The following is a 25355-nucleotide window of genomic DNA, read 5'->3' as shown; positions in this document are numbered from 1 at the left end:
GGTGGAGAGACAGCCCTGGCCGGTGTTCTCAGTGGTTACAGCATTAGCTCATCCACCAAAGGGGCGTGGGTTTGATTCCTAGTCAAGGGCACGCACCTGGATTGCAGGTTTGATCCCTGGCCCTGGTTGGGGCACCTGCAGGCGGCAACTGATCAATGTGTGTCTTCGATGTTTCTCTCTCCCTGTTTTCCTCCCTCCCTTCCACTCTCTCTAAAAATCAATGGGAAAAATATCTGTGGGTGAGGATTAACAACAACAACAAAGAGAGATAGAGACACAGAATTAGAACTCAGGGAGTCTATCACATACTGTCTTGGAAAGTTACTCAGAGAATACAGTGATTGCTAAGCCTGTCACATTAGCATGTCTTGTTTCTTTCCATCCTTACAAGGTATTGCTTTGTAAAATCTTTCTAGATTATGTCATTGTCTATTGTCTAATGGATTTATGGAACTTAAGATTTTTAACTCAAAACTACCTATTAACAAATCAGACCATTTGTTGGTGTTAGAGCAGGTGTGGGGAAACTTTTTTCTTCTAAGGGCCATCTGGATATTTATAACATCATTCAAGGGCCATACAAAATTATCAACTTAAAAACTAGCCTGCTATATTTGGTCAAGCATTTAATTAACTCACCCCTAATGCCTTGTTAGGGCCAGACCAAATGATTTCATGGGCCTTACATGGCCCACAGGCCAGATGTTCCCCACCCTTGGTGGAGATCATTGCTTCTCACTCATGGCTACACACTGAAGTAAGTTCAGGAGCTCTAAAAGTACTAACACCAGGTTCCATGGCTCTCAAGTTCTGATTTACTGGTGTAGAATGCAGCTTGGCACGGTGACTTTTAAAAGCTCCCCAGGTGATTATAATGTGCAACCAGGGTTGAGAACCACTAGTGTAGATATTTGTAAGTCTGGCCCTGAAAGATGTTGGTCATAATGTGAAGTCTAATATACTGAGTAAACCAACAATACAATAGGAAGGAAGAAAAGAAGGACAAATAATTCATATTAGAAGCACAAGCCCATTCTGAAAATGTTGCAAGTATGTGAACCCAACTGCAAGAAATATTCTGTACACCATCTATTTTATGATAATAAAGACAGTTGCATTATGTTCTAGAATTAATGTTATTTGTATATAATCATACTTATATAAATTATATATAAATTGCACATATATGTAATTTGCCCAGGGTGAGAGGAGACACTCATAGTTGGAGAGGAATAATGGAAAAATTTAACATCTTCCTTTAAAAGGGTATATATGGCTTATGCATTCATTCAAAAGCTGCAGTATATTTCTTCTAAAAATGTTTCTTTTGAGTTTCTTCATATTTTAATCTTTACTGAAGGGCAAATTAAATCAGAGCTGATTTAGACACATGGGGTTCATTAACTGACGGCTGCCTCATGGATTTACATCACAATCCTCACCAGCAAATATTGAGCAAGCCCTGATAGGAGACTTGCTGACACTGGGTTGGTGCCTCATCTCCCAAAAAGTGCACCTTCACTGCAGTGCCTGGCGCAACATAATCACAGCCTCAATTCCAAATAAATATCTCACTCCTCAGATTCTTTCCACTGTTTCTATTGGCACTGATGATGGAGCCAATATTGTTAAAACAGCATGAGGCTGAACATTTACCCATGAGCTGAGTTCAACAAGCTGTCTGTACCGGCTGGTACATCATTCCAGGAAGAATAATGAAATTATTAAACATCAGAGATAGGTTTACAAGATTTTTCTGAACTATCAAAGGTCACACATGTTTTCTTGGAGACTGCGAGAGAGAAGTAGGGTATGCATATAAAATATCAAAGACATCTCACAGGTTTATGTCTATGCAAAAGTGGCTCCCCCTTTTCCTTTTTTAGGCAGGGCTGCGAAGGAACACAGCATTCCTCTGTGCTCTGGCTGGTGGCGAGCAAATGTATGCTTTAGAATTAGAGCTCAGGAGATTTATGGGATGTTAACATGTCAAGTCTTGGTAACCTCTCAAAAAGGCCACTTGTGAAGTCAGACGGTCATCAGTCACAGAAGCCGATGCATCTGTCTTCTGAGAAATCCCTCAGAAATGTCTTCCAGGAAGGTTATGAAAGATGAAAAATCTCAATACAGTGAAAAGATATTCTATAAATGTGAATTTTTGCTGCTTCTGGCAACTTCTGAGCACTCCCTCAATTGAGAAATGACAAAATGATACATGCATAGAATCTATTGAAGAAAATGCTAAAATTGATTAAAGGCAGCTGTACAAGGATCAATAAGAGCATATTTATGTAACATACATCAATATAAGGCTATCCTAAGTGCATTTATTAAAACACACTCATGCAACAGCAAGATGGAAACTTGTGCTCAGCTAAAATTAGATAATGCTTCCTACAGTCAGCCAAACACACCAACCTGACTCTGATATTGTATAAAAGTGATTTGATTATGACATCAAAGGGAAGTCTGTACAATGTTGAAAGATGTGGACAGAAAAGGAGATAATATTAAGTCTAACGGTAACGGAGGATCTTAGTCGTTGGCATCTTTGGCACGTCAGACATAATCAGTACTTAGAGTCGGGACATGCTTTGTTGTACAGACACAGTGAATGAAACAGGGATCTCAGCTTATATGGGCTGCATTAACTGAGCCAAACAGCCTATGACCAACTGCACGAACTTTATAAGTAACAAAATAAGAACCCAGAGAAAGTACAGAGCAAATCCTCTGCCGTTGACTGTGTGTTGCTTGATTGGATTCCTTCAACCTCAGTGCCGAGTTGTGATTTTCACAGTAGCTAACATTTCCTCACTAAGCCCAATATGGATCACAGGCCCAAACAATATAGATTGTTATGGCATATCAGAAAAGCATTTATGAAAAGAGTCGCAATTAAGAATGGACTCAAATGGGGATAAAAATTTGAACTTGCATATTGTATATCCTATTACCCCTCCAGTCTATACAGCAGTGTGGTAAATTAGTCACCATTGAGCTCCAGTGGATCAGGCCTGGTTACCTCTCTCTGACTCTTTCCCTTTGAGAAAGAAAAGTTAGTTCAGACAGTGTATCATCACATAGTGGAACATTTTAGCACATATATGAACTGAAAGAACTATAATGTCCGTATTTTATTTCCTTTGTCATTCATTCTACACAAATGTATCGAGCACCTCCTATGTGTCAGAGCTGGGGCTGATTGCTGGATACACAGTGGTGACCAAATCCCTACTCTCCCGGAGCTTACAGGACAGCGAGGAAGAAAGCTGTGAGAGGCATGAGTCCCCAAACCAACTAAGAGTTACAAGTTGTAATGAATATTATCTAGGAAAAGAAAATGATGAGATGAGTGAGATCAACAAGGTTGTAAGTTTGATTGTGAAGTCTGGGAAGGAATCTTTGAAGAACATTTAAACCGAAACCTGAAGGATAAAGAATCTGCCAGGGGAAGAACATTTATCAAAACTCCAGTGAGGCTTGCCCAGCTCTATCACAGATAACCCTTTAGAGACGGGCCACTCTCTCCATTGGTGCGATCTACTGCTACCGTGTTAAGTTGTGACAACTTCCCAGTCTCCTGGCCTTTCTTTTTTCCACTAGTTGGTACCTCTGTTTATTGAATCACACTGTACTGGGTGCTAAGATGTTTTCCTGAAAATGAAAATTCTGACTTTTCCAAACCTATTAGAGAGCAGGGAGATGATATTGGAATATTTATGTATACTTATTTTTATTCCAAGAAATAAGAAATATTTATTAATGCTTAATTTATGGATCAGTATGGTGTGTGTATACAGCTTATAAATAAATATATATCATCTGAGGATGTGTTAAATATAATCTGAGAATGAGTTAATATTTTTACTGATGTATGTGCAAAATCAAAATGTTTAATGATCATTTAAAGAAAGCAGTGAGTACAGGAATCATTGCACAGTGTAACCAGAGCCCAGACTTTCCAATCCACCCTTTCACCATTTTTCAAAAATTAAATTTTTGAGGGTGACATTGGTTAATCAGGGTATATAGGTTTCAAGTGTATATTTCTATGATAATGATCTGTATATTACATTGTGTGCCCACCACCCAAAGCCAAATCATCTTTTGTCACCATATACTTTGTCACCCATTTACCCTCTATCACTCTCTCACCCCTTCCCTCTGATAACCACAAAACTGTTGTCTGTGTCTCTGAGTTTGTTTTATATCCCACATACGGGTGAAATCACATGGTTCTTAGCTTTTTCTGAATGGCTTATTTTGCTTAGCATGATGTTCAGTGTTCTCAAGGTCCATCCATGTTGTCACCTCTTCATTAAAGGCAGCAATTCCCTTTCATAGCCCAGTTTAGACTGCTCTCCAGTAACCAGGGAAACTTCATTCTCTGATAACTTTGACCCATATTCAGATTGTTCATAGCCCTGATAGCTCATAGCATTCTCTTTCTGCCTCAATATTTTGCTGTTTTAGTAATGCTGCCCTTTATTGCTTTCTGGTGTTTTCATTGGCAATGGCCTTGTCTCTCCAAGCAGACATAGGCTGTTCTGGGGCTAGATTAAATCTAGCACATTTTTATCTGACCTAGTGGCAGGAAAAGAGAAGATACTAAATGGATACTTCTGGACTAAACCCTCTAAGATTTTGCCATATAAATTGTAGCCAAAGGACCATTAGCATCAGTACCACCTGGGAGTGTGTTAGAGCACATCAAAATTTACACTGTCTGCCTAGCTGGTGTGGTTCAGTGGTTGATCATCGACCTATGAACCAGGAGGTCACGGTTCAATTTCCAGAGGTCCCTTGTTCCATTCCTGGTCAGGGTACATGCCCTGGTTGCAGGCCCCATCCCCAGTAGGGGGCATGCAGGAGGCAATCCATGGATGTTCTCTCTCTTCGATGTTTCTCTCTCTCCCTATTCCTTCCACTCTCTCTGAAATCAACAAAAACATATTTTATAAAAAAATTTATACTGTCCTATTGCTTTTCCATACTTTGCTCATTTTTCTGGAAGGCCCATCATACTGTACCAGTGATTCTCAAAATTTAATGTGCATGAATCACCTGGGGGGGGGGGGTCTTGTTAAAATGTAGATTCTGACTCAGATCTGGGTGAGACTAAAGATTCTGAATTTTAAAAATGTTCACAGGTTATTCTGATGCTTCTAGCTTGGAAACCACACATCTATATATCTATCTATACTAATAAAAACGTAATATGCTAATTAGACTGAACATCTTCTGGATGACCTTCCAGACATCCTTCCAGACAAAGCCATGGTGGCAGGGCTGAGACAGAGGCGGTTAGGGGTGATTAGGCCAGTAGGGGAGAGCAGTTAGTGGGATCAGGCTGGCAGGGGAGAGCAGTTAAGGGGATCAGGCCGGCAGGGGAGAGCAGTTAGGGTGATCAGGCCAGCAGGGGAGAGCAGTTAGGAGGATCATGCCAGCAGGGGAGAGCAGTTAGGGTGATCAGGCAGTCAGGCAGAAGTGGTTAGGGGCGATCAAGCAGGCAGGCAGAGGCAGTTAGGGGCAATCAGGCAGGCAGGGGAGCAGTTAGGGGCATCAGACAGGCTAGCAGAGTGCTTAGGGGCAATCAGGCAGGCAGGCAGGTGAGCGGTTAGGAGCCAGCGGTCCCGGGTTATGAGAGGGATGGGCCTAAATTGGCAGTTGGACATCCACCGAGGAGTCTCAGATTGGAAAGGGTGCAGGCCGGGCTGAGGGACACCCCTCCCCCACGTGCACGAATTTCGTGCACCGGGCCTCTAGTATATATATAAAAGGCTAATATGCAAAGTGTCCCCTTGGGAGTTTGACCGGGAGAACGGGAGTTCAATCGCTCACTATGACGTGCGCTGACCATTGGGGTGGCGGGGAACATGGCAGATGACCAGCAGCAGTGGCGATGGGGCACTGAGGGAGCAAGGGGGGGAGGAGGAGGGGAGGCAGAGAGGCGGGGAACCTGATCAGCCCTGATTACCAGCCAGGCCTAAGGACTCTACCCATGCACTAATTTCATGCACTGGGCCTCTAGTTGAGATATAAGGCTCTAGAACAGCAGTCCTCAACCTGGGGGTCTAACAACCCTTTCACAGGGGTCGCCTAAATACATCCTGCATATCAGATATTTACATTATAATTCATAACAGTAGCAAAATTACAGTTATGAAGTAGCAACGAAAATCATTTTATGGTTGGGGGTCACCACAACATGAGGAACTGTTTTAAAGGGTCGTGGCATTAGGAAGGTTGAGAACCACTGCTCTAGAGCAAGCATGTCATGGGCCGCGAGTTTGACATGCTTGCTCTAGAGCAGTGATGGCGAACCTTTTGAGCTCGGCGTGTCAGCATTTTGAAAAACCCTAACTTAACTCTGGAGCCGTGTCACATATAGAAATTTTTTGATCTTTGCAACCATAGTAAAACAAAGACTTATATTTTTGATATTTATTTTATATATTTAAATGCCATTTAACAAAGAAAAATCAACCAAAAAAATGACTTCATGTGTCACCTCTGACACGTGTGTCATAGGTTTGCCATCACTGCTTTAGAGCTATGCTATCCAATACTATAGTGATTGAGCACTTGATATGTGGGGTTTTGAAGTTTAGTGTGGAAGAAAGAAGGTATACTATCTCAATAATTTTGAAATATTTGTTATATGCTCCAAGGATAATATTTTGGATGGATTGAGCTAAGTAAAATGTAGTACCACATTCAATTTATCTGTTTATTTTTACATTTTAATGAAGCTACTAGACATATTAAAAGTACATATATGACTCATGTTATATTTCTATTGGACAATACTGTCCTAGAGGTCTACCCTAGTTTCCATTATCCATTGAGAATCCACCTCCGGCCAAAAGAAAATTTTTAATCATAAATTACACAACCATTCTTAGAAAGATGTTTTTCCTCATGGAAATATATACTCTATAAATGCTATTTCATTACTCAAAATATTGAGAATTTGTCCAACATTTCAGGTGTCTGTGTATACTTACAATTCATGATCCAGGCCCCCTTCTACATGGATGAATATGCATATAAGTATTGGATTAATCATCTGTGATTAACTTCTTGACAAATATGGATAACAGATGAGAATGCTGTTATTATATCCAAAGTGTAATGCAATTTGCAGTTCTTAGATATTCTCCATTTTTCTAGTCTCTTTATTTTCTCTCTGCATTTCAATTTTGGAAGTTTCTATTGACATATCTTCAAGCCCACTGATTCTTTCCTTGGCTATGTCCACTCTCCTAATGAACGCATTAAAGAAAGGCATTTTCATTTATCTTACAGAACTTTTGGTTTCTAGCATTTTAAAATTCTTTCTTAGAGTTTTCATCTCTCTACTTATGTTACCTATATACTCTTACATATTGTTTGCCTTTTCCATTGGAGTCCTTAGCATGTTAATCATAATTATTTTAAACTCCATACCTTCCTTCCCATATCTGACCCTGCCTTTTACTAAACCTTATAATTTTCTTGAAAGCTGGATATGGCCCTGGTTGTGTTGCTCAGTTGGTTGAACATCATCCCATGCAACCATAGGTCACCAATTCGATTTCCCATCAGGGCACATACCCAGGTTGCCGGTTTGATCCCTGGTCTGGGTGTGTGCGGGGATCAAATGTTTCTCTTATCTCTCCCTCTCCCTTCTTCTCTAAAAATCAATTAAGATTTTAAAAAAGGAAAGCTGGATATGATACACTGGATATAAGGAATTGAGGTAGATAGAACTTTAGTGATACAGTGGGAAGGTAGAGGGTAGGGAAAGCATGATTAGGGCTAAGTCTCTTAGTAAGCCTGTCCCCCTGACTGTGGACTTCACTATTCCTTCTCAGTTACCCACTCTCTACCTCCTTAGGTGAGAAAAGAAGGCTAGAGAGGGCTGGAGTTGGTTTCAGCAGGTCAGTTAGGTTCTGGTGAAATCATTTCTTTTTTAAAAATATTTTTAACTTTTTATTTTTAAGTTGCAGTTAACATACAATATTATGAGTTTCAGGTGTACAACCCCATGATTAGACATTTGTATATCTTATGAAATGATCACCCCAATAAATCTAGTACCCATCTGATACCATACATAGTTATTACAATATTAGTGACTGTATTCCCTATGCAGTACTTTACATTCCCATGACTATTTTGTAACCACCAATCTGTCTTTTCAATCCCTTCACCATGTTCACCGTCAAAATATTCCCTGTCTGTAAGCCTGTTTCCATTCTGTTTATTTGTTTATAGCGTTTTGTATTTTAGATGCCACATATAAGTGAAAGTATCTGGCATGAAATAACTTACTTTGAGGCCAGTCCTTAACAGCAGTTATTGAATGTATTTCAAAATGGCTACTTCCCACCTCCCCTTGCTGGAAGCTCCAGGAGATTTTTATCAAGTCTTCACCAGGCGAATCTGGTAGGGCTTCCAGAGATAAAACTGACAAAAGTGGGAGCCCCCATAAGACAGGGCCCCTTGGAGTTTGTAACTCTCAAATGTGTCCATAGTGAATCTCCAGCAATTCATCATTTACAGTTTATGCTTTCCTACAGCAGACTAGTTCCCTCAGAAGTTTCTGCTCATGGTTTTCTGCTCTCGTGATTTGTAATTTTCTATACTCACCTGTCTGCTTCTCCAATTTTGGATGGCAACAGTTTGCACTCTGACTGCATTCAGTTTATTTAGCTGGGTTTTTTTCCTTGTTGTGTGGATGGAAATGATGACTTCCAAATGCATTACATGCTGAACTGGAAAACAGAAGTTTTCAAAGTGTAATGTATAGCTAGGAAGGAACCAGCTAAAATTTGCAGCTGAAATGTTGGACAGGGTAAGAAGATTAATGTGAGATTAACAATTCTGATTTCATGAGGTGAGTTTTTAATTTGTTAGTCTGTTCTTAAAACTGATGGGCACATGTCATTTTCATGATATCATTTACAGTTAAAATCCATGTTAGGACTATGAATAACCAGTGTTTTTATTAATATGCTTCTTGATTTTGGGTTTCATTTTTTTTAAAACCTTCTTTTTATGAGGATCTTGTATTCACTATAAGTGGTAGGATTGAATGTGGTATTGTAACATATTTTGAATTTTTTTAAGGCTTCATAATCTTCTGTGTGTATTGTGTTGAAAGGGGAGAAGATGGAAGGGAGTAGTGGATAGCCATGGGATATGGTTTCTTCTCAGGTTGCCATACCTCTAGAATTTTGGTTGCCGCTATTGCTGGCAGCTGAGCTGATTTTCTGATCTTGGGAGTAAATCTTGTGATATGATGTTGGGCAAGTCATTCAGTCTCTGAATGTATCAGTTTGTTTTTCATTTGTAAAATGTAATTAATAACTATCTGCCTTATTATAGAGCACTAGAGACCCGGTGCATGACATTAGTGCACTGGCGGCCAGGGAGGGCGGTATCCCTCAGCCTGGTCTGCGCCCTCTTGCAGTCCAGGACCCCTCGGGGGATGTCCACCTTCCAGCTTAGCGGGGAGCAGGCCTAATCCGGCAGTTGGACATCCCCTGAGGGATCCTTAGCACTGCCACAGAGGCGGGAGAGGCTCCCACCACTGCCTGGCTTCTGGCTGATCACTGCTCCCCCTGTGGGAGTGCACTCACCAGCAGGGGCCAGCTCTTGCATTGAACATCTGCCCCCTGGTGATCAGTGTGCATCATGGCGACTGGTCGTTCCGTTGTTCAATCGATTTGCATATTAGCCTTTTATTATATAGGACTAGAGGCCCGGTGCACAAAACTTGTGCACTCGGGGGGGAAGGAGGTATCCCTCAGCCCAGCCTGTGCCCTCTTGTAGTCTGGGACCCCTCGGGAGATAACGACCTGCTGGCTTAGGCCTGCTCCCGGGTGGCAGAGGGCAGGCCCAATCCCTAAGTGCAGCCCCTGGTTGGGCTCAGACCAGGGCCGATTGGGGAGTTGGGGCGCTGCCCCCTGTCATGCACAGAGCAGGGTGGATTGGGAGGTTGCAATGCCAACCTCAGTCATGCTCAGGGTAGGGCCGATTGGGGGGTTGGGGCACTGCCCCCTGTCACACTCAAGGCAGGGTCAATGGGGAGGTTGCGGCGCCACCCCCTGTCACGCACAGAGCAGAGCCAATCCGGGGGTTGGGGCGCTGCCCCCTGTCACGCACAGAGCAGGGTCCATCAGGGGGTTTGGGGCTCTGTACCCTGTCACTCACAGAGCAGGGCCCATCAGGGGGGTTGGGGCTCTGTACCCTGTCACACACAGAGCAGGGCCAATCAGGGGGTTGGGGCGCTGCCCCCTGTCACGCACAGAGCAGGGCCGATCAGGGGGTTGGGGCGCCGCCCTCTATCACCCACAGAGCAGGGCCGATCAGGGGGTTGGGGCGCTGCCACTCTCACACTCAGGGCAGGGCCGATGGGGAGGTTATGGCTCTACCCCGTCACACACAGAGCAGGGCCTGTGGGGGGTGGGGTTGGGGCACTGCACCCGGTCACACACAGAGCCCCAGGGCGATCAGGGGGTTGGGGAGCTCCCCCCTATCAGGCACAGAGCAGGGCTGATCAGGGGGTTGGGGTGCGTTCCCCTGTCATGAACAGAGCAGGGTGGATAGGGAGGTTGTGGCCCCGCCCCCTGTCACACACAGAGCAGCAGGGCGATCAGGGGGTTTGGGCGCTGCCCCCTGTCATGCTGATCCCGGTGCTGGGAGGCCTCGCGGCTCCGCTGATCACGGTGCTGGGAGGCATATTACCCTTTTACTATATAGGGTAGAGGCCTGGTGCACAGGTGGGTGCCGGCTGGTTTGCCCTGAAGGGTGTCCTGGATCAGGGTGGGGGTCCCGACTGGGGTGCCTGGCCAGCCTGGGTGAGGGGATGATGGCTGTTTGCAGCTGGTCACACACCCTTCAGGGTGGGGGTTCCCACTGGGGTGCCTGGCCAGTCTGGGTGAGGGGCTGAGGGCTGTTTTCAGGCTGGGGGTGACTGAAGCTCCCAACCACTCCTTTTTTTTCTTTTTCTTTTTTTTTATTCTGGGCCAGCTTTATCTTTGAGGCTTGGCTCCAGCTCTTAGGCCTCCGCTGCTGAAAGTAGGTTTCTGGCCTTTGCTTACAATGTTGTGATCCTGCTGGCTGAAGCCCGGTGGACTAAAGCAGGTTTCTGGGGTTTTGTTTAGCTTCTATATTTGTAACATAGTTGCTTAGGGTTGCAGCTCAGAGGCCGGCAGTGGCAGGCGGGGGAACGTTGGAGTCCTCCATCACTGAAGCAAGCAAGCCTCATGTTAGTTTCAAGCTGCCTGGCTGCCGGCCGCCATCTTGGCTGGCAGTTAATTTGCATATTGCCCTGATTAGCCAATGGGAAGGGTAGCGGTCGTACGCCAATTACCATGTTTCTCTTTTATTAGATAGGATTATTAAATGGATACATTTGTGTACAGCTCTTAGACCAATGCTCAGCAGACAGTGAGTGCTATATGTGAGCTATTATATTTATCCTTTTTGAGTTTTGGAAAAGTATATTCCTAACTGTGCTTCTAGGTGTGGAGGGATGGATCAGGCTCTTGGACATTTCAGTCTTTAAAAAAAAAATCTTTATTGTTGAAAGTATTACATAAGTCCTCCTTGACATTTCAGTCTTTGCAAGCTCTCTTAGCTCAGTTGTGCCAATATTATGTGGCCCATCTTAGAGCACTGCTTGTAGGGTTGGTGCCATGTGTAGATATCTTCATTTCTTTACTCACTCATTCAGTAAATATACATGAGTAGCTATTGTGTATCATACACTATATTAAACTATGTGAAGACAATAGAAACCAAGACACCATTCAATCTCAGGGAACAGAATTATAATGGGAGAGGCCAACAGACACTAAGACATGGTGTGATATGTCTTCTGTATGGGTAGGTGGTGGCTCCAGAATTTCTATATAGAGGGGCAACCTGATTAGAAAGGGAGAGGGTAGAGACTTATTTTAACTTGTTTTATAATTGCAAGCACATTTGTTTTACTTGTGTTGGTAGCTGGAGCGTGGATGATAGACGCTTCCTGGAGAAAATTGGGGGTAAAATCAGACATGAAAATATATGGTGGAGGCTGCTGGGCAGGGAAGAGGGAACAGTGTTTGCCAAGTACATATATTTCGGTTATCTGTTGCCATGTAATAAACCATCCCAACACTTTTTGGTGTAAAACAACAGTCTTTTTTTATGGTCACAGATTATTTGGGTCAGGCATTGGGACTGGGCATGGTGGGGAGGAATTACTTTTGTTCTACAGTGTCTGGGTCCTCATCTGGAAAGGCTCAATTGGCTGGAGTGGTTTCAGAGCCAGTGGCTTCAATCCTATGGAGGCTTATTCCCTCACAAGTCTGGGATGAATCAGTGGTTGGCCTCAGCAGGACTACTGACCAGTGGACCTACACATGGCTTCTCCATGTGGCTTGGGCTCCTCACAGAATGGCGACTGGGTTCCTAAGAGAGCATACAAAAAGGGGTCTTCCAAAGAGTGAGCAGTCCAAAAGCCCAAGGAAGGAAATGCCAGGCTTCTTCTGACTGCTCCTGAGAAGTCACACCGATATTGTGGCTATGTTTAGAAAATTCAATCCATCACCAGTGGTTCTCAACGTTCTGGCCCTTTAAATACAGTTCCTCATGTTGTGACCCAACCATAAAATTATTTTCGTTGCTACTTCATAACTGTAATGTTGCTACTGTTATGAATCGTCATGTAAATATCTGATATGCAGGATGGTCTTAGGTGACCCCTGTGAAAGGGTCGTTCGACCGCCAAAGGGGTCGCGACCCACAGGTTGAGAACCGCTGCATCACCCCATATTAACAGAGTGTGGTGTGTCTCAGGAACAGAAGGTTCACTCTGACTGAAGCATAATGTTCCTCTGGAAAGCTTCATCTTGCTTCTCCCTTCCAGGAGCTACATTCTAGGGAAACAATTCTTTTGATTCTGTAATAGGCAGCTTGGTGTAGTGGCGAGTCCATGGGCTGTGGAATCAGCAAGGCCTGGGTTCACTTAGTTTCTTTATTTTTTATATTCATTGCACAGATTCAAGAGACATATAATTTTATAATAAATATAAAAGTTTTACGTCGGATAGTAATTTGTCTTCCCTTTTGTTAATTTTTAAAGCAGAGGACATTTAATTTATTTCTCATTTTAAAAATATAATAAAAAATAAAGGCAGATTCCTATGGGATCCTTGATTGATTTTTGTTCCTTTCTGAGTGTCCATGGCCCTCACAGGAATATTCTCTATCTTACCTCTGTTGCTTCAGAATGGATGAATGTGTGGATAGTGTTTTTCTGGTGAATACAGTTTTTACTTTTATATCTTTTTCATTTTTCAGTTCTTGAAAAATGATGCTAATATACTATTTTTGTGGCATTGCTGTATTTCTTAAAAATACTTTGTTGAACTTTCCCCCTTCTAATTCTGATGAATTAAAAAAAAATCCTATACTTTGGATAGTGAAAGAAAAAATATTTTCTGTCAATGGTTTTTAATGTAAATAACTTCTTATTTTCCTAGATCCTCTTTATACATATTATCAGTTCTGCAAAACACTATCCAAAAGCAAAACCCCCAAATGTCCCCATATTCAACTTATTCCTTTATATGTAGAATTAGTTGCTTTTTACCTGATTCTTTACTTTTAATTCTGTGATATGCAACCAATCCACCGTTTATAATAATACCCAGAGGTAGAAGCCGATACTACTGCTGAATGTTCTCCATGACCCAGACATATCCCAGTCATTCACCATATTTATGAAGTCTTCCTCCTAAATATCTCTCAAATACAACATTTCCTTTCTCTCTTTCCCCCCCCTCTCTTGGCATCATGGTGTAGTAATGAAAAGAACAAAGGTTTGGAACCAGAGTCCTGAGCTTAGTCTCAGCTCTAACACTGTGACCTGGGGTGAGTTTGTCAAGCTCTCTGATCTCAATTTTATATCTATAAAATGGGGATAATAGTGTCTACCTCATAGTGTTTTGTGATAACTAAATGTGATAACAGTTGCAAAGTACCCTCTTATACCCTTATCCTCTGTCTCCAAAATTGTTTCATTGAACTCCAATCAAGACTGTTGCTCTGTTAATTTCTTTTAGTGCAGATCTCTCATTATGGCTTTCAAGACCCTTCAAATCTTGGCGACTGTTTTAGTTTTCTATTGTTGAAAACTTAGTCGCTTAAAACAACCTTTTTATTATTTCTCACAATTCTGTGGTTTGGGTGGTTCTGCTGTGTTCTCTTGGGGTCTCTCAAGTCAGATAGCAACTGGGGCTGTTATATCTAAGATGAATGAACCCATGTGTCTGGCACCTTGTCTTGGACAGCTATACTAGGACTCAAGGATCTCTGTATCTTGGTGTGGATCTCTTTGGGTTCATCTTGTTTTGTACTCTCTACGCTTCCTGTACTTGCATATTGATTTCCTTCACCAGGTTAGGGACGTTTTCAGTCATTATTTCTTCAAATTGTTTTTCAGTTCCTGGATCTCTCAATTCTCTTTCTGGTACCCCTATGTTGTGAATAGTGTTAAGCTTGGTGTTGTCCCAGAGGTCCCTTAAACTATCCTCAATTTTTGAGTTTTTTCTTTATTTTATTCCAATGAGATGTTTTCCTTTACCTTGCCTTCCAAATTGGTGATTTGATTCTATGCTTCATCTGATTTGCTGCTGATTGCATCCAATGTATTCTTCATTTCAGTTATTGTCTTCTTCATTTCTGACTCGTTCTTTTTTAATGGTTTCTATTTCTTTGTGTGAATTCTCACTGAGTTCATCTATTCTTCCCCTAGAATCATTGATCTTCCTTACAACCAGTGTTGTTTTATTAAAATATATTTTTATTGATTTTAGAGAGGAAGGGAGAGGGAGAGGGAGATAGAAACATTAATGATGAGAATCATTGATTGGTTGCCTCCTGCAAGCCCACACTGGGGATTGAGCCCACAACCTGAGCATATACAATGACCGGGATTCAAACCTGGTTCATAGCTCCACCAATGCTCAATCACTGAGCCAAGCTGGTTGGGCATAACCAGTGTTTTGAACTCTGTGCCTCGTAGATTGCTTGCCTCCGTTTCATTTAGTTCTTTTTTCTGGAGTTTTGTCCTTTTCTCTCATTTGGGACATGTCTCTTTGGCTCCTAATTTTGTCTGCCTCCCTGTGTTTGCTCCTATATATTAGGTAGATCTGCTTTGTCTCGCAATCTTGTCATAGTGGCTTTATGTAGTGGGTATCCAATGAGTCTCAGTGGCAGATGAGCTGGGTGCCCTAGGGGTGTTTCTTGTGTGCGTTGTGTGTGTCCTCCTGTTGTAGTTGAATCTTGATTTCTGTTGGTGCAATTGACCCTCAGATTGACTGCTGTGAGGACTGGCCATGACTACAGTGGATGAACTGTTGTACCCGGGCTGACCCCATGGAGTGGAATTCACTTTAGCAAGACTCTGGTACCTGACAATTCCACCCTTTTGTTGTGTAATTTGTGGAGCTAATTGGGTGCTGCTCTGGTGTGGTCTGAAGCAGGCACTGGATGTGTTGATAAAAACCTTTCAGTCCAGGGTAATGGAAGAGATGGACCATATCTTAAGTGTATTCCATTGACAGATGCTTTCTATAGGTTAGCTCATTTAATTCTCACAATAATCCTATGGGGAAGCATGTATTATACCCATTCTAAAGATAAGGAAACAATTTCAGAGAAGGATAAGTAACTTGTCCAAAGTCTTATAGCAAGTAAGTGACAGAGCTTAGATTGGAGTCCAAGTTCATTCATTCTCAATGTTCTTGTTCTTTTCAAGACACAAAGACTCTTTCTCACAAAGGCACCTTCCAGGCAAAAGTCCAATGCAAAACAGCACCTGATAAAAGACTGGGAAAGATGGTGGGCAAAGTTCAGTTCTTTATTAGCCAGATTCTGAGGGTCCTTCTTACCCGTTCTCTTATTCTGATTTTTTTCTTTGTCTTAATTCATTTTCTCTTCCAACTCAAAGCAAGAAGTAGTAAAACGGTGGGAGAATTGCCAATAGTGATGATAAAACCATTTCAAGTTCTTATTTTTATCTTTAAGCTCTTCCCTGGATTAGCCATATCTTTGTCTTAATTCTCCAATTAATTTTCCAATTTTACAGTGGAAAACTGACTTAAGTGGTATAAAAACCCTTGGCTATAAACTAAGCTGTAAGAAGTGATACATGCTGAATTTCCAAACCTTACAGTTTAAAAACAATAATTAAAATAACTATAGTTTAGATGAGTGAGAGTTTGGGGTGGCTACAATAAGTAGAATTATACTGTTCAAAAGGGATTTAGAAAGGTATTAGGAGGTAGCATTGCAAGAGTTGACACAAGAAGAGGTCAAGATATATATAGTGATTTTAGTTCTTTTTGGAGGTCAAGGTGAGATTATTTTCCAGCAGCATCAAAGGGAACATGAGAAGTGGTCTTAGAGATAAAATAAATGTGAGAATTGCAAGACATGGATCATTCCAAGATTGCTGGTTTCGGAGCCTTTGGGGATAAAAGGAATTAGAACTGGTTACACTTAAACTCCATCCTGCATATTGTGCTGAAGCAGAAAAGGCTGTCAAGGTCAGGCAGGTCATCTGATAAGAGACCAAAGTATGTGCCAAGAGGTGTGCTTAAGTCATGTTATCATAGCCAGACTCACATTCTTAGTTGCTGTTCATAGTGATAAATCTAAGCGTGAAGTTAGCAAAGAACCAAATGAATTTTTGCTCATAAGGGTGGGCAGAATGTCCAGAAACTTTAAAGAATGTCAAAGGCATAATGCATTTCATTACCATTGCTATTTATAATGGCTAGCACTTGCATTTCATAGCACCATTGGTTCATTCTTTCCTCTTACCTCCTTCCTGCCTCAGAATTTTTTTCTTTTTCTCTTATATAACAAAAGAACAAAACATGTCTAATGGCAAATTTGCCTCCAAAGGCTCAAAAGAGGATGTGATCTGAAGGTGACCCCGGGGAAGGGGAAGGTGGTTCCTATAATGTCTTCTGATGTTTATTGGCATGATTGCTCATCCAACCTCTCTCCTTAACCCTGCCCCTCCAATATGTAGAAAATTCCATATTTATTTCACTCTTTGAATGGCAGTGTCCCCTCTCCATGTGCCTCCTTTTTTGTCACCTGGTTGCCTTTGACTCTAGTTGGAGGATTTATAGTTAGAAAGGATGACCTTTTCTCTTTCTTTTAAAAACACATCTTTCTGATCCTTCTTAACCTGATAGGGAGAATCAGTAATGGCATGACGTGGAGAAAATCAGTTAGGGGTGGATGTTTGAGGAGTTAGAATTGGCTCCTTGAAGGTTATTATAGTATGGTAAGAGTCTTGAGAGACATGCTAAAGGTAGATCTATTGTTAATTGATCTGTCAATCATCGAACTAAACTGTAAACTCCATAAAGGCAGGACTCATATCCATCTTCTCTTTTGCAAAAATTACCTGTCTTACAGCAAAATTCCTGCAGTTAATAGGTGCTCAATAGTTATTTAGTGAATGAATAAAGATTTTCAGTCATCACCACTAGACACTATTACAACATTTTAGACCAGTAGTCGGAAAACTGCGACTCGGCAGACCACGGCTCATGAGCCACATGTGGCTCTTTGGCCCCTTGAATGTGGCTCTTCCACAAAATACCAGCTCTTCCACAAAACACCGACTTCTGCGCATGGGCCACGAAGTTTCAATCACACTGTCCGTGCGCGCCTGCACGTGGTATTTTGTGGAAGAGCCACACACAAGGGACCAAAGAGCCACATGTGGCTCACGAGCCATGGTTTGCCGACCATGGTTTTAGACCATTGAGGATGGCCAATTCTATATTCACCTTACATTAGAGTCTAGCTCTGTATATGTCATGCACTTTCTTGTATTATTGTCATGTATCACTCTCACCTGCTATATTTTAAGTTTTGAAGGGAGGGATATTAAATAGATACCATTAGCCTCAAGTCTCAATTCCTAGCATAGTAGGCTGTAGGTAGTAGGACATTAGCACGTTTTATAAATGAATTATATTACTTTTATCATAATAATATCACTTCAGCCAAAACCGGTTTGGCTCAGTGGATAGAGCGTCGGCTTGCGGACTGAAAGGTCCCAGGTTCGATTCTGGTCAAGGGCATGTACCTGGGTTGCGGGCACATCCCCAGTAGGAGATGTGCAGGAGGCAGCTGATCGATGTTTCTCTCTCATCGATGTTTCTAACTCTCTATCTCTCTCCCTTCCTCTCTGTAAAAAATCAATAAAATATATAAAAAATATATATATATATATAAAAAATAATATCACTTCAAAGGGAAACTTTCCGACATTTCAAAGTGATATTCTGAGATTTTTGGATCAGACTTTAAGAGATGCTAGAAATTGGCCTCTAATGATTACCTTGAGCTGATATTTATTACAACTCTCCAGTGCAAACTAAAAATTCTAGCCTGATAGTGATGATGACTGGTTTATTGGCGTCTTACTTGAACAAATGTAGGTTAAATTTTGAAAGGATGTACTATGGTAATAAAACTGGCAGATCAGTTTTTGATGGTCTAAAGCTTCCACAGTTGGTGAAATATTTGCAAGCATAATGGAAAGATAGGATGATTCTTTTTCTTTTTAAGGAAGGGATTTAAATCACATCTCTCCCTGGTGCAGACATGGATGGCCATTTCCAGAGGGGGTATATTAGGACCTACTGGGTAAATGATGTTTTCTGCTTATTGATGGCTTCTATAAATATATCTTGTAAATTATTGCACAAGAGGAATGACACAAGTTGGGCTTGTGTCAAATAATAGAAGTCAAAACATAGGGCAGATGTATATACCATTCTCCTGCCTGATTTTATCAGAGGTCAAGAATTACAGATGACTAATAATGAAGGGGGCCTAGAGATTATTGCATTAAGAAAAAGCCTCATCAGAGTGAAGGGTCCTGATTTTTTTAAAATATATTTTTATTGATTTCAGAGAAGGGGGGGAGAGAGAGAGAGAGAGAGAGAGAGAGAGAGAGAGAGAGAGAGAGAGAGAAACATCACTGATGAGAGAGATTGATTGGCTGCCTCCTGCACGACCCCTACTGGGGATCGAGCCCATAACCCAGGCATGTGCCCTTGACCGGAATTGAACCCAGGACCCTTCAGTCCACAGGCTGATAATCTATCCATTAAGCAAACCAGCTAGGGCAAGGGTCCTGATTTTGAAGTCAGATAACTTGGGTTCCAGTCCTGGATCTACCACTTACTGCCCATATGACCTCATTCAAGTTACTTAACCACCTGTACTTCAGTTTTCTTCTCTGTAAAATCTACACTAATAAAAGACAAACATGCAAATTGACTGTACCTTTGCTATGCCTTAAGCCACGCCCACCAGCCAATCAGAGTGACTATATGCAGATTAACCCAACAAGATGGAGGCCGGCAGCCATGGAGATGGAGCGAGCAGGAGGCTTGGTTGCCCCAATGATGGAGGAAGCCAACTTCCCGCCTGTGGCAGCCTGCTCTGAGCTCCACTCAAAGCAAGGAAATTTCAATTATAGAAGGTAAATAAACCCCAGATACCTGCTTTCAGCCGGCCGTGGCCACGGAGCTGGAGCAAGCAGGAGGCTTTCCCTCCCACCCGCCCTGGCTGGCTCTGAGCTCCACTCAGGCAACAAAGTTTCGATCATAGAAGGTAAATAAATCCCAGAATAAAAAAAAAGAAAAAAAGGAGAGGCTGGGAGATTCCGTCACCGGGGCGGGGGAGGAGGGGCTTGGCCAGCCTGAAAAATGGCCCTCAGCCCCTCACCCAGACTGGCCAGGCACCCCAGTGGGGACGCCCCACCCTAAAGTGGGTGTGGCCAGCCTGAAAACAGCCATCAGCCCCTCACCCAGTCTGGCCAAACCTCCATAGGGTGAGGGTCCCCACTGGGGGGGGCTTAACCAGCCTGCAAACAGCCATCAGCCCCTCACCCAGGCTGGCCAGGCATCTCAGCGGGGCCCCCACCCTGATCCGGGACACCCTTCAGGGCAAACCAGCCGGACCCACACGTGCACCAGGCCTCTATCCTATATAATAAAAGGGTAATGTGCAAACTGACCCTAACAGCAGAAAGACTGGGAATGACTGGTCACTATGACACACACTGACCACCAGGGGGAAGACGCTCAATGCAGGAGCTGCCCCTTGGTGGTCAGTGCACTCCCACAGGGGGAGCTCTGCTCAGCCACAAGCCAGGCTGATGGCTGCCAGTACAGCGGTGGTGGTGGGAGCCTCTCCTGCCTCCTCAGCAGTGCTAAGGATGTCCTACTGCAGCTTAGGTCTGCTCCCCGCTGGCAAGTGGACATCCCCTGAGGGCTCCTAGGCTGCCAGAGGGATGTCTGATTGCCAGCTTAGGCCCAATTCCCTGGGGAGCGGGCCTAAGCCAGCAGGTGGTCATCCCCCGAGGGGTCCCAGACTGTGAGAGGGCACAGGCTGGGCTGAGGGACCCCCCCACAACCCCCCCGAATGCACAGATTTTTGTGCACCGGGCCTCTAGTGGAGATCATAATATTAGTCCTCATCTCATTGAGTGTCATGAGGGTTTTGTGAGTTAGTATTTATAAAGCACTCAGAATGGCCTGTTACCTGGCATGTAATAAGGCCATATATATGTTTTCTATTATCATTAGCTTTACACCTCTATGTTTAAGAAACTGAGGTCCAGAGTCATGAATCATTGTATGTAAGGCCACAGAGTCTTGGCTAGAACCTAGCTTTGCTCATTCTGAATTCAGGGCTTTTTTTGTTTGTTTTTTACTCTGCCATGAACCCTTGCAAATGGAATGATTTCAATAAGCCCTGAGAAATTGGAATTTCATTTAATGCAATATTTTTTAAGGTTATAGCCAAAAATAGCCAGCATTGCTTATGACTAGTTCCAAGAAGTACAAATTAATCCTTTGGCCTTAAGCATTGTTACAAATATGTTGGTGTCCCACCCATCTATCCTCCACTCACTGGACCAGTACATGCTATTAACATCCTTCTAATAGGCATCTGTGACATTTTGCTTATGGGCTTTCTCCTGATCTTTGCATGGGAAGGATAAAAATCTCCAGGAGTTAATCCTCCCTTGGGGACAGTCCCCCCACCAGTGATGGAAAGGGTGTAAAGAATAAATGCTCCAGCTGCTTTTGCCTCAGGTGAGATAATGCACACACACACACACACACACACACACACACACACACACACACTGGAACTTACTCTCTCCGGTCTCTCTGTTAGAATTCTCCAGCAGGATTGAGCCTCAAGAGATCACAAGATTCCTCTAATATTTCTTCTATAGCCAAGATTTGGAATCATCCTAAGTGCCCATCAGCAGATGAGTGGATTAAAAAACTGTGGCACATCTACACAATGGAATACTACGCTGTGGTAAAAAAGAAGGAACTCTTACCATTTGCAACAGCATGGATGGAACTGGAGAGCATTATGCTAAGTGAAATAAGTCAGTCAGAGAAAGATAAATATCACATGATCTCACTCATTTGTGGATTATAATGAACAACATAAACCAATGAACAAAAACAGATCTAGAGACAGAGAAGCATTGATCAGGTGCTCAAACCTCAGAGGGAAAGTAGGGGAGGGTGGGGGAAAGGGGGAAAGATCAACCAAAGGACTTGTATGCATGCATATAAGCTTAAGTGATGGACACAGACAACAGGGGCTGAGGGTGAGGGCAAGACTGGGGGGATGAGGGGACAATGGGGGGATAAAGACACATTTGTAATACCTTGATCAATAACAATTTTAAAAAGAGCTCACAAGACACCTGCTCACAGGCAATACATCCTGAAGTGGCTGCTTTCTTCTCCCATCTCACTTCCCTTCTTCTCTATTGGTGTTTTCTGGGATCACCTCACAATAAACTACTTGCATTCAAATCCTTGTCTCATGTTCTGTTTGATCCCATTGAATAATGACTAGAAATAATCAAGAGGTCTAAGTACTCTATGGCTTGGGAAGAAATATATCCAAAGTATTTTTTGGTATTCTAGAAGATGCAAAAAAAAAAAAAATGCTGGCTGTGAGGCCCATCATAAAAAAATAGAGATGTTTTTAGAGTACCTTTCCTTCCCCCACCCCCACACACATAACAAGCTGGGCCTATTTGGAACTATAAAGTTCTCAAACTTTTAAGCCTTGAAGGAAACTGGAAATGTTTGAACAAATAAAAATACTTACATGGCTTATATAATTTTAACACCCTTCACAGATCTAAAGTCACTTTGTTAATTTAGGAACATAAAATTGCATTATGTATAACTTGGTTGGCTCCTAAAACTATCATATTTGATATCTTGAGAGATGTGCAGGCCTGGAAAATTTGAGGAGCAAAAAGACGATTTTGAAATGGGATCTTGAAGTGCCATGATTAAATAGAATTCCATGTTATTCTATAAGTTGGGCAGGTATAGGCTTCTCGTTCAAGTGGTGTCATTTCCCCTATCCTGGAATTACTTTAAGAGGTTGGTTTTCAGGGCAATTTGGGAGCTAGATCTACTTGGGAATAGTTCTGATGTGTTCCATTGTAATACATTATCAAACTACAAAGAGTTGGCCCTTAATATACCCTATCTGCCTCAGGCATCCCTTTACTCATGAATCCATCTATAATATGAGCTTAATGTAGAATAGAGAAAAGACAGCTATGTTGAGGTGCAGATGCTGGATAGTGTATACAAACATACACTAGCGAAAAACCAGCCAGGGCTGGCCTCAGGACCACCTGATTGAATAATGACTCCCTGCCCTGGTGCCCGCCAATCAATCAGCAGAGACCACAACCCTGAAAGGACACACCTGGAAAGCTGTTGACTATGCTATTAAGATCTTCCCCAGAGACCTTCCCTAAAATCTCTGCCCTTAAAACCCTTAGGGAGGAGAACCCAATTGTGCTCTCCCTTCTGGGAGCAAGCCCATGCCTCCCATCCCCTGCCCCTCCTCTTCCCTCCCCCCCCCCAACTTTACCACTAGCTTCCTCACTCCCAAGCTCTTAGGGCCCTTCCTTAACCTTTATAACTTGTTTCCTAAGCCCATTTCTTCTAGGAATTACTTCTACCTCTGTGATCTACCAAATAAATGTTCTCTTGTAAACACACACACACACACACACACACCACCACCACCACCACCACCAACAACAACAACAAACCCATACACTAGCTAAGGGACTTGGATTCTCACACGAGCATCACAGAGTTGGGTGTACACAACCACATCACTTTGAAAAATCATGTAACTACATAAATCAATTAGTAAATGATAATCCCCTGGATATAGGGATTGGTTTGCATGTAGCTCTTTTAGCTTGAAGATTGGGGTTTTTGTTGAATGGTTGGATGTAAATTGCCACGTGAAACCACTGTCTGAAATCAGCCTTTAAAAGAGGGTGGGCAATCTTCCTCAGGGCACCTCAACCAAGTGCGGGGTCCAGAGCAGACAGCTGCTCTCTGTGTCAGAGGTTACATCAGTGGATGCTAGGCATTTCCAGGGACCAGGGCATGCTGAACGACATCATCTGAGAGGGTGCTGGTGAGCTGGTACCACTGGATGCTTCGGTGCCAGTGAAATATTCTGGGTACCTCGAGCACATGGACAAGCCTTTTTTGTTGCTGTTGTTAATCCTCACCCGAGGATATTTTTCCCATTGATTTTTAGAGAGAGAGGAAGGGAGGCGGAGAGACAGAGAAAGAAGCATTGATGTGAGAGAGAAACATCGCTAGGTTGCCTCCCGCACATGCCCAGACCAGGACTGGGGATTGAGCCTGCAACCAAGGTACATGCCCTAGACCAGAATCGAATCTGGGATCCTTCAGTCCATGGGCCAACACTCTATCCACTGAGCCAAACCAGCTAGGGCAGTGGTTCTCAACCTTGGCTGCACATTAGAATCACCTGGGAATCTTTTAAAATCCTGATTTCTGGATTTTAAAAAGATTTCCCAGGTGATTCTAATGTGCAGCCAAGGTTGAGAACCACTGAGCTGGGGCATAGACAAGCCTTTTGATTCTAATTGTTTCAGGGAAACTCCTGGGCTCATGAAGCTCGGAGAGGATATTCCACTTTGGGGCATGGAGCTGAGCCTTCTGAGCATGCGGAGGGGAGAGCTGGCCAGGTTTCTGTTCAAACCAACCTATGCTTATGAAACACTGGGCAACCTACCCTTGACCCCCAAAACTCCACCGTCCAATTCCAGACTGAGCTACTTGACTTCCTGGATTGTATGGAATCAGAGAAGTTTTGTGCCCTGTCAGCTGAGGAACAAGATCAATTTCTACTTCTGAAGGTCCTAAAAGTGGCAGCTACTGAATGGAGTTTGGCAAGTAGTTTTTCTGCCAAAATTGTTTCTATGATGCCAAAGTGAGAGATAAAAGGGCCTTATTGTTTCTCCACTGGCAAGCAGCACCCGCTGAAGAAGCTGCCAAGCTTCTTGTGCTCTGTAACCTCTCCTTTAACTACCTGTGGCTGGACCCACCTGTGCCCTTCACTGTGGAGTTCAGGCTCTGATCATTGACCAAAAAAATGCCAAAGCCCTCTTCCAGTGCGGCAGGCCTGTCTCCTCATGACCACCAGAAGGCCCTGGATTTTCTAGTTCGAGCCGAGTAGGAACAGCCCTTCAAACATGACGTCAATAATGAGCTGAAGAAACTGGCCAGCTGTTACAGGGACTTCACAGATAAAGAGAAAGAAATGTGCCATTGAATGTTTGCTCGTTGTGATAATGACTCCACAGTAAGAGAAAATGAAAGATTCTTCAACTAACTACAAGCAAGAGAGGTGAGGCTGCTGGAGTTGTCCATCAGGATGGGTGGGGAGTGGGGGGTGTCTTTTTGGAAAGAAAGAGCCCCCCGGGGCACACTGTGTCGCAGTGGCCTGCTTGGAGGAGGGGCTGAAATTCCCCAGCCCAGGGCATTGCCTCATCTCTGATGCTGCTGAGTCATGCTTTCCCAGGTACTGTTTTCTGCTTCACATTTTCATACACATAGTAGGGGAACGTGTCACTACTGAAAAGTAGAAAAATGCTATTTTTAAGGCAATTTCTTGTTTGTTTGTTTTTTAATAGACTTAGTCCTTGGCTTTTCTTCCAGTCCTAACCCCCCCTTCCAGCTGGCTATATACAATAGAGGTTGCTGTGTGCATTTTATAGGATTCTCTGTTTTGAAGAGGGTTATGGTAATTATGTTACAAATATTTTTGTTGTAAATAAATAAAACACTTCCTTGTCCTTGCAAAAAAAAAAAAGAGGGTAGGCAAAGCTAAAAGAATTGCTTAGAATTTAGGAGAGACATGGAGCCAGAGGAATG

The 25355-nt window shown here is 42.9% G+C and overlaps 1 pseudogene; it reads left to right on the top strand.

Moving 5' to 3' along the window:
* The first annotated feature begins 7793 nt into the window (after positions 1–7793).
* On the top strand, positions 7794–24813 carry LOC118653623 (annotated as a pseudogene).
* The last annotated feature ends 542 nt before the right edge of the window (positions 24814–25355 follow it).

This window comes from Myotis myotis, unplaced genomic scaffold (assembly GCF_014108235.1).
Source record: "Myotis myotis isolate mMyoMyo1 unplaced genomic scaffold, mMyoMyo1.p scaffold_m19_p_4, whole genome shotgun sequence".
Classification (NCBI taxonomy): domain Eukaryota; kingdom Metazoa; phylum Chordata; class Mammalia; order Chiroptera; family Vespertilionidae; genus Myotis; species Myotis myotis.
This window is presented reverse-complemented; position numbering and strand designations above follow the sequence as displayed.